Here is a 9,389-nt window from a genome sequence, read left to right as displayed (position 1 = left end):
ACTGGGGTATGATAGAGGGGAGACCACGGTAAGATAGAGGGGAGACAGGGGTATGATAGAGGGGAGACCACGGTAAGATAGAGGGGAGACAGGGGTATGATAGAGGGGAGACCACGGTAAGATAGAGGGGAGACAGGGGTATGATAGGGGGGAGACAGGGGTATGATAGGGGGGAGACCACGGTAAGATAGAGGGGAGACCACGGAAAGATAGAGGGGAGACCACGGTAAGATAGAGGGGAGACAGGGGTATGATAGGGGGGAGACCACGGTAAGATAGAGGGCGGACAGGAGTATAATAGGGTGGAGACCACGGTAAGATAGAGGGGAGACAGGGGTATGATAGGGGGGAGACCACGGTAAGATAGAGGGGAGACCACGGTAAGATAGAGGGGAGACAGGGGTATGATAGGGGTGAGACCACGGTAAGATAGAGGGGAGACCACGGAAAGATAGAGGGGAGACCACGGTAAGATAGAGGGGAGACCACGGTAAGATAGAGGGGAGACAGGGGTATGATAGGGGTGAGACCACGGTAAGATAGAGGGGAGACAGGGGTATGATAGAGGAGAGACCACGGTAAGATAGAGGGGAGACAGGGGTATGATAGAGGGGAGACCACGGTAAGATAGAGGGCGGACAGGAGTATAATAGGGTGGAGACCACGGTAAGATAGAGGGGAGACAGGGGTATGATAGGGGGGAGACCACGGTAAGATAGAGGGGAGACCACGGTAAGATAGAGGGGAGACAGGGGTATGATAGGGGTGAGACCACGGTAAGATAGAGGGGAGACCACGGAAAGATAGAGGGGAGACCACGGTAAGATAGAGGGGAGACAGGGGTATGATAGGGGGGAGACCACGGTAAGATAGAGGGGAGACAGGGGTATGATAGAGGAGAGACCACGGTAAGATAGAGGGGAGACAGGGGTATGATAGAGGGGAGACCACGGTAAGATAGAGGGCGGACAGGAGTATAATAGGGGGGAGACCACGGTAAGATAGAGGGGAGACAGGGGTATGATAGAGGGGAGACCACGGTAAGATAGAGGGGAGACAGGGGTATGATAGAGGGGAGACCACGGTAAGATAGGGGGGAGACAGGGGTATTATAGGGGGGAGACCACGGTAAGATAGAGGGGAGACCGGGGTATGATAGAGGGGAGACCACGGTAAGATAGAGGGGAGACAGGGGTATGATAGAGGGGAGAACACGGTAAGATAGAGGGGAGACAGGGGAATGATAGAGGGGAGACCACGGTAAGATAGAGGGGAGACAGGGGTATGATAGGGGGGAGACCACGGTAAGATAGAGGGGAGACCGGGGTATGATAGAGGGGAGAACACGGTAAGATAGAGGGGAGACAGGGGTATGATAGAGGGGAGACCACGGTAAGATAGAGGGGAGACAGGGGTATGATAGAGGGGAGACCACGGTAAGATAGAGGGGAGACAGGGGTATGATAGGGGGGAGACAGGGGTATGATAGGGGGGAGACCTCGGTAAGATAGATGGGAGACCACGGTAAGATAGAGGGGAGACCACGGTAAGATAGAGGGGAGACAGGGGTATGATAGGGGGGAGACCACGGAAAGATAGCGGGGAGACCACCGTAAGATAGAGGGGAGACAGGGGTATGATAGGGGGGAGACCACGGTAAGATAGAGGGGAGACCACGGTAAGATAGAGGGGAGACAGGGGTATGATAGGGGGGAAACCACGGTAAGATAGAGGGGAGACAGGGGTATGATAGAGGGGAGACCACGGTAAGATAGAGGGGAGACAGGTGTATGATAGAGGGGAGACCACGGTAAGATATAGGGGAGACAGGGGTATGATAGGGGGAGACCACGGTAAGATAGAGGGGAGACAGGGGTATGATAGGGGGGAGACCACGGAAGATAGAGGGGAGACCACGGTAAGATAGAGGGGAGACAGGGGTATGATAGAGGGGAGACCACGGTAAGATAGAGGGCGGACAGGGGTATGATAGGGGGGAGACCACGGTAAGATAGAGGGGAGACAGGGGTATGATAGAGGGGAGACCACGGTAAGATAGAGGGGAGACAGGGGTATGATAGAGGGGAGACCGGGGTATGATAGAGGGGAGACCACGGTAAGATAGAGGGGAGACAGGGGTATGATAGAGGGGAGACCACGGTAAGATAGAGGGGAGACAGGGGTATGATAGGGGGGAGACCACGGTAAGATAGAGGGGAGACATGGGTATGATAGAGGGGAGACCACGGTAAGATAGAGGGGAGACAGGGGTATGATAGAGGGGAGACCACGGTAAGATAGAGGGGAGACAGGGGTATGATAGAGGGGAGAACACGGTAAGATAGAGGGGAGACAGGGGAATGATAGAGGGGAGACCACGGTAAGATAGAGGGGAGACAGGGGTATGATAGGGGGGAGACCACGGTAAGATAGAGGGGAGACCGGGGTATGATAGAGGGGAGACCACGGTAAGATAGAGGGGAGACAGGGGTATGATAGAGGGGAGAACACGGTAAGATAGAGGGGAGACAGGGGTATGATAGAGGGGAGACCACGGTAAGATAGAGGGGAGACAGGGGTATGATAGGGGGGAGACAGGGGTATGATAGGGGGGAGACCTCGGTAAGATAGAGGGGAGACCACGGTAAGATAGAGGGGAGACCACGGTAAGATAGAGGGGAGACAGGGGTATGATAGGGGGGAGACCACGGAAAGATAGCGGGGAGACCACAGTAAGATAGAGGGGAGACAGGGGTATGATAGGGGGGAGACCACGGTAAGATAGAGGGGAGACCACGGTAAGATAGAGGGGAGACAGGGGTATGATAGGGGGGAAACCACGGTAAGATAGAGGGGAGACAGGGGTATTATAGAGGGGAGACCACGGTAAGATAGAGGGGAGACAGGTGTATGATAGAGGGGAGACCACGGTAAGATATAGGGGAGACAGGGGTATGATAGGGGGAGACCACGGTAAGATAGAGGGGAGACAGGGGTATGATAGGGGGGAGACCACGGTAAGATAGAGGGGAGACCACGGTAAGATAGAGGGGAGACAGGGGTATGATAGGGGGAGACCACGGTAGGATAGAGGGGAGACAGGGGTATGATAGAGGGGAGACCACGGTAAGATAGAGGGGAGACCACTGTAAGATAGAGGGGAGACAGGGGTGTGATAGAGGGGAGACCACGGTAAGATAGAGGGCGGACAGGGGTATGATAGGGGGGAGACCACGGTAAGATAGAGGGGAGACAGGGGTATGATAGAGGGGAGACCACGGTAAGATAGAGGGGAGACAGCGGTATGATAGAGGGGAGACAGGGGTATGATAGAGGGGAGACCACGGTAAGATAGAGGGGAGACAGGGGTATGATAGGGGGGAGACCACGGTAAGATAGAGGGGAGACATGGGTATGATAGAGGGGAGACCACGGTAAGATAGAGGGGAGACAGGGGTATGATAGAGGGGAGACCACGGTAAGATAGAGGGGAGACAGGGGTATTATAGGGGGGAGACAGGGTATGATAGGGGGGAGACCACGGTAAGATAGAGGGGAGACCACGGTAAGATAGAGGGGAGACAGGGGTATGATAAGGGGGAGACCACGGTAAGATAGCGGGGAGACCACGGTAAGATAGAGGGGAGACAGGGGTATGATAGAGGGGAGACCACGGTAAGATAGAGGGGAGACCACGGTAAGATAGAGGGGAGACAGGGGTATGATAGAGGGGAGACCACGATAAGATAGAGGGCGGACAGGGGTATAATAGGGGGGAGACCACGGTAAGATAGAGGGGAGACCACGGTAAGATAGAGGGGAGACAGGGGTATGATAGAGGGGAGACCACGGTAAGATAGAGGGGAGACAGGGGTATGATAGAGGGGAGACAGGGGTATGATAAAGGGGAGACCACGGTAAGATAGAGGGGAGACAGGGGTATGATAGAGGGGAGACCACGGTAAGATAGGGGGGAGACAGGGGTATGATAGGGGGGAGACCACGGTAAGATAGAGGGGAGACCGGGGTATGATAGAGGGGAGACCACGGTAAGATAGAGGGGAGACAGGGGTATGATAGAGGGGAGACCACGGTAAGATAGAGGGGAGACAGGGGTATGATAGAGGGGAGACAGGGGTATGATAAAGGGGAGACCACGGTAAGATAGAGGGGAGACAGGGGTATGATAGAGGGGAGACCACGGTAAGATAGGGGGGAGACAGGGGTATGATAGGGGGGAGACCACGGTAAGATAGAGGGGAGACCGGGGTATGATAGAGGGGAGACCACGGTAAGATAGAGGGGAGACAGGGGTATGATAGAGGGGAGACCACGGTAAGATAGAGGGGAGACAGGGGTATGATAGAGGGGAGACCACGGTAAGATAGAGGGGAGACAGGGGTATGATAGGGGGGAGACAGGGGTATGATAGGGGGGAGACCACGGTAAGATAGAGGGGAGACCACGGAAAGATAGAGGGGAGACCACGGTAAGATAGAGGGGAGACAGGGGTATGATAGGGGGGAGACCACGGTAAGATAGAGGGCGGACAGGAGTATAATAGGGTGGAGACCACGGTAAGATAGAGGGGAGACAGGGGTATTATAGGGGGGAGACCACGGTAAGATAGAGGGGAGACCACGGTAAGATAGAGGGGAGACAGGGGTATGATAGGGGTGAGACCACGGTAAGATAGAGGGGAGACCACGGAAAGATAGAGGGGAGACCACGGTAAGATAGAGGGGAGACCACGGTAAGATAGAGGGGAGACAGGGGTATGATAGGGGTGAGACCACGGTAAGATAGAGGGGAGACAGGGGTATGATAGAGGAGAGACCACGGTAAGATAGAGGGGAGACAGGGGTATGATAGAGGGGAGACCACGGTAAGATAGAGGGCGGACAGGAGTATAATAGGGTGGAGACCACGGTAAGATAGAGGGGAGACAGGGGTATGATAGGGGGGAGACCACGGTAAGATAGAGGGGAGACCACGGTAAGATAGAGGGGAGACAGGGGTATGATAGGGGTGAGACCACGGTAAGATAGAGGGGAGACCACGGAAAGATAGAGGGGAGACCACGGTAAGATAGAGGGGAGACAGGGGTATGATAGGGGGGAGACCACGGTAAGATAGAGGGGAGACAGGGGTATGATAGAGGAGAGACCACGGTAAGATAGAGGGGAGACAGGGGTATGATAGAGGGGAGACCACGGTAAGATAGAGGGCGGACAGGAGTATAATAGGGGGGAGACCACGGTAAGATAGAGGGGAGACAGGGGTATGATAGAGGGGAGACCACGGTAAGATAGAGGGGAGACAGGGGTATGATAGGGGGGAGACCACGGTAAGATAGAGGGGAAACAGGGGTATGATAGAGGGGAGACCACGGTAAGATAGATGGGAGACAGGGGTATGATAGAGGGGAGACAGGGGTATGATAGGGGGGAGACAGGGGTATGATAGAGGGGAGACAGGGGTATGATAGAGGGGAGACAGGGGTATGATAGGGGGGAGACAGGAGTTTATAAAAATGGCCGGTAAGTGATCCGGTAAAGAGGAAGGCTGGTGCCGTACCCATTACCCCCACTAATGCCCAGACTGTCTGGCCTGATCAATGTTCCCACACCAACAGGATGCATTATCCCATTCCAGGCTTTTCAGGCTCTGTGTGTGTGTGTGTGTGTGTGTGTGTGTGTGTGTGTGTGTGTGTGTGTGTGTGTGTGTGTGTGTGTGTGTGTGTGTGTGTGTGTGTGTGTGTGTGTGTGTGTGTGTGTGTGTGTGTGTGTGTGTGTGTGTGTGTGTGTTGAGACTCCACCCAGGCACTCAGTCATTGATCCAGGCCATTACAGTATGTGGGTCTTTCTGTCCAGGGTCCTGAATGAGGATGTTTGATATGTCTGAGAATGGTGGCATTGGGAATGCAATGTCCAATGGATATAAAAGATAATAGCCTTTACAGAGTCTCCAGTGGCAGTCCAGATGAATCGATATTCAACTGAGTAGAGCTCGCAGACTCTACAGGACAGAGGTTGTCAAAGAGATAGCTGGTGTTTTCCAAGCTAACATTTAGGGGAACTTGTATATACATTTTTAGATTTTCATCAATTTTAGCAACAAGATCAGTCTATGTGGAAACCTTAGCGATGTTTGATCTACCGCTGACCTGTGACATCCTGTAACATGTGACCTCTCTAAGTTGCTGTTTACTTACCAACCGTGAGAGGTCACATGTTGCTGTCATAGGTCTCTGCTATAGCTTAATAAGATCAGCTCTTTAGTGGAAGACAGAGCTGGCATCTGCTTACTGACTCAGTTCAAGGGTCTTCACCATTAGGTCTATAAGGACAGCATGTCTACTGAACCATTAGGTCTATAAGGACAGCATGTCTTCTGAACCATTAGGCCTATAACCACAGCATGTATACTGAACCATTAGGTCTATCAGGAAGGACAGCATGTCTACTGAACCATTAGGCCTATAACCACAGCATGTCTACTGAACTATTAGGCCTATAACCACAGCATGTCTACTGAACCATTAGGTCTATAAGGACAGCATGTCTACTGAACCATTAGGTCTATAAGGACAGCATGTCTACTGAACCATTAGGTCTATAAGGACAGCATGTATACTGAACCATTAGGTCTATAAGGACAGCATGTCTACTGAACCATTAGGTCTATAAGGACAGCATGTCTTCTGAACCATTAGGCCTATAACCACAGCATGTATACTGAACCATTAGGTCTATCAGGAAGGACAGCATGTCTACTGAACCATTAAGCCTATAACCACAGCATGTCTACTGAACTATTAGGCCTATAACCACAGCATGTCTACTGAACCATTAGGTCTACAAGGACAGCATGTATACTGAACCATTACGTCTATAAGGACAGCATGTCTACTGAACCATTAGGCCTATAAGGACAGCATGTCTACTGAACCATTAGGTCTATAAGGACAGCATGTCTACTGAACCATTAGGTCTATAACCGCAGCATGTCTACTGAACCATTAGGCCTATAACCACAGCATGTCTACTTAACCATTAGGCCTATAACCACAGCATGTCTACTGAACCATTAGGTCTATAAGGACAGCATGTATACTGAACCATTAGGTCTATAAGGACAGCATGTCTACTGAACCATTAGGTCTATAAGAACAGCGTGTCTACTGAACCATTATGTCTATAAGGACAGCATGTCTACTGAACCATTTGGTCTATAAGGAAGGACAGCATGTCTACTGAACCATTAGATCTATAAGGACAGCATGTCTACTGAATCATTAGGTCTATAAAGACAGCATGTATACTGAACCATTAGGTCTATAAGGACAGCATGTCTACTGACTCCTAACATTATTCCAAACCCTTACAGTAGAGTCTATTAGACACTATGTATGTCATATACTTATGGTGGTATAGTGTGTGTCTCAGCTTCTTTATTTCAAAGCACTTGTTGTAAAATAATTTCTCTGACACTGATATTTTTAGACAACCATAGCTTATGAAATGAACCCCAAATTTATGAAATTAACCGTTTCCCACAATACAAAACAATTTCACACTTTTTATGGGTCTCTGGATGTGAACTGTTTGGAACAATATTGGCTATTGACAAATTATATTTGAGAGGTTGTCACCATTGTAAAAATATGATTCATTGGTAACATGAAAGAATTCAGTTACTACTCAGTATCGGCAATCCTGGAAAGAGGCTGTAGAGTGCTGACTGCATGGTAAGTGGACCACGCTGCTCTCTAGTGGCTCAATTATAATGGACACATTACCCTCTGCTGGTTACTCCTGCTCACTGCATGTCAGAAAACCTTACAGATAGAATAAGAGAATCACATTTATACAGTTTGATGCAAAACACATTTTTGTTATTCAAATGAAGGTAACAACAGAAACAAAGCTTACATTTTATTTGAGATAGTCATTGTTGCTACTTTGCAAAATTACCTTGAAGATGATCCTTCCTTGAAAAACAGAATGACCATCAGTAGTTTCCCATTTCAGGAGTGAATTCCAAAAGACAACTACTCTTTACAGAGAACATTTAGTATAAACATGCTTTTACAGTGCCCTCAGGAAATAACCAGGTGAATACTTGGCAATAATTACCTGCAATCTCTAATGATGAAATATACTATTTACCTGCTTATTTCATAAACATGACACTCTAAAGTGTTAAACTGCAGTAAATGCATGATCACCAGTGTAATATTCATCCCAATGTACTAAGCTATCAAGTACAACACTCTCAACTGACATTCATATTATCAGGCAGAGGCATAATGCCCATAGGGGGCGCAGGGGCACGTGCCCCCTCAGATGTGTCCTGTTTATACAAAAAAATAGCCTCCTAGCAATTTTATGAATTTGGCTTTAGCTAGCCCAGATTGGTTCCCAATCTCCCAACCTCATAACTAGCTATAAAGAAGGCTATCAAACAAGTTAGAGTAGCTAGCTTGTCTAACTATCTTAGCTGGCATGTGTGCTGGCAAGGTTGGTAGACTTTAGAAAAGTGAGGAATTATTCAATGTACTGAATAAGACTCACATTCCTTTCAATCTTTTACCCAGATTTTTAGCAGAGATGTAGAGATGAATATTTAGTTGATTGAAAAAAAGAACCACCAATCAGGTGGATACAGACAGTTCAAAAAGTATGCTTAAATATGCAGAAAAATATACATATTTTTCACACAAAATTAAGCATAATGATCATGGCTCTAGATTGCAGGAAAAAGCTTTTTCAGGTGTTTGAAAATTGCTAAATTATCCAACCACTCCCCCAGCCATCCTCACATACTTTGTGCACACTCAGATTTTTGGGGTACATGACGCCCCTGTTAAACCTCAGATTTTTGGGGTACATGACGCCCCTGTTAAACCTCAGATTTTTGGGGTACATGACGCCCCTGTTAAACCTCAGATTTTTGGGGTACATGACGCCCCTGTTAAACCTCAGATTTTTGGGGTACATGACGCCCCTGTTAACAAGGGTCAGAATTCTACAAGAATGACTGGCGATGGATGCTCCAAATAATTTGTTGGATATCTGATCTCCAGCATAGTGAGGTGAAAGGACTTTTTGTCCTGAGTTGAGTTCCTACAGGTCTGTTAGTCTTTCAGTCTGCAATCTCCAAGGTAAGCATGGACGCCCCAACCTGGTAACTACACATCACCCATGCATGTCTTTTTGAAGACTCCTTACAGGTCATTTTATATTGAGAGGTCAGAGAAGAGAGGCTTGAGGATTCCTTGGTACCAGTCGTCCAATCTGTTGATGCTGTTTGTCAGAGAGGGTTGGGGCTGTCCTTAGTTCATGAGTTCCCGGTTTTCAGATGTAGGGGGTTGTTCAGTCTTTCTC

The sequence above is a fragment of the Oncorhynchus clarkii genome, unplaced genomic scaffold (genome assembly GCF_045791955.1).
Source record: "Oncorhynchus clarkii lewisi isolate Uvic-CL-2024 unplaced genomic scaffold, UVic_Ocla_1.0 unplaced_contig_10955_pilon_pilon, whole genome shotgun sequence".
NCBI lineage: Eukaryota > Metazoa > Chordata > Actinopteri > Salmoniformes > Salmonidae > Oncorhynchus > Oncorhynchus clarkii.
This window is presented reverse-complemented; position numbering follows the sequence as displayed.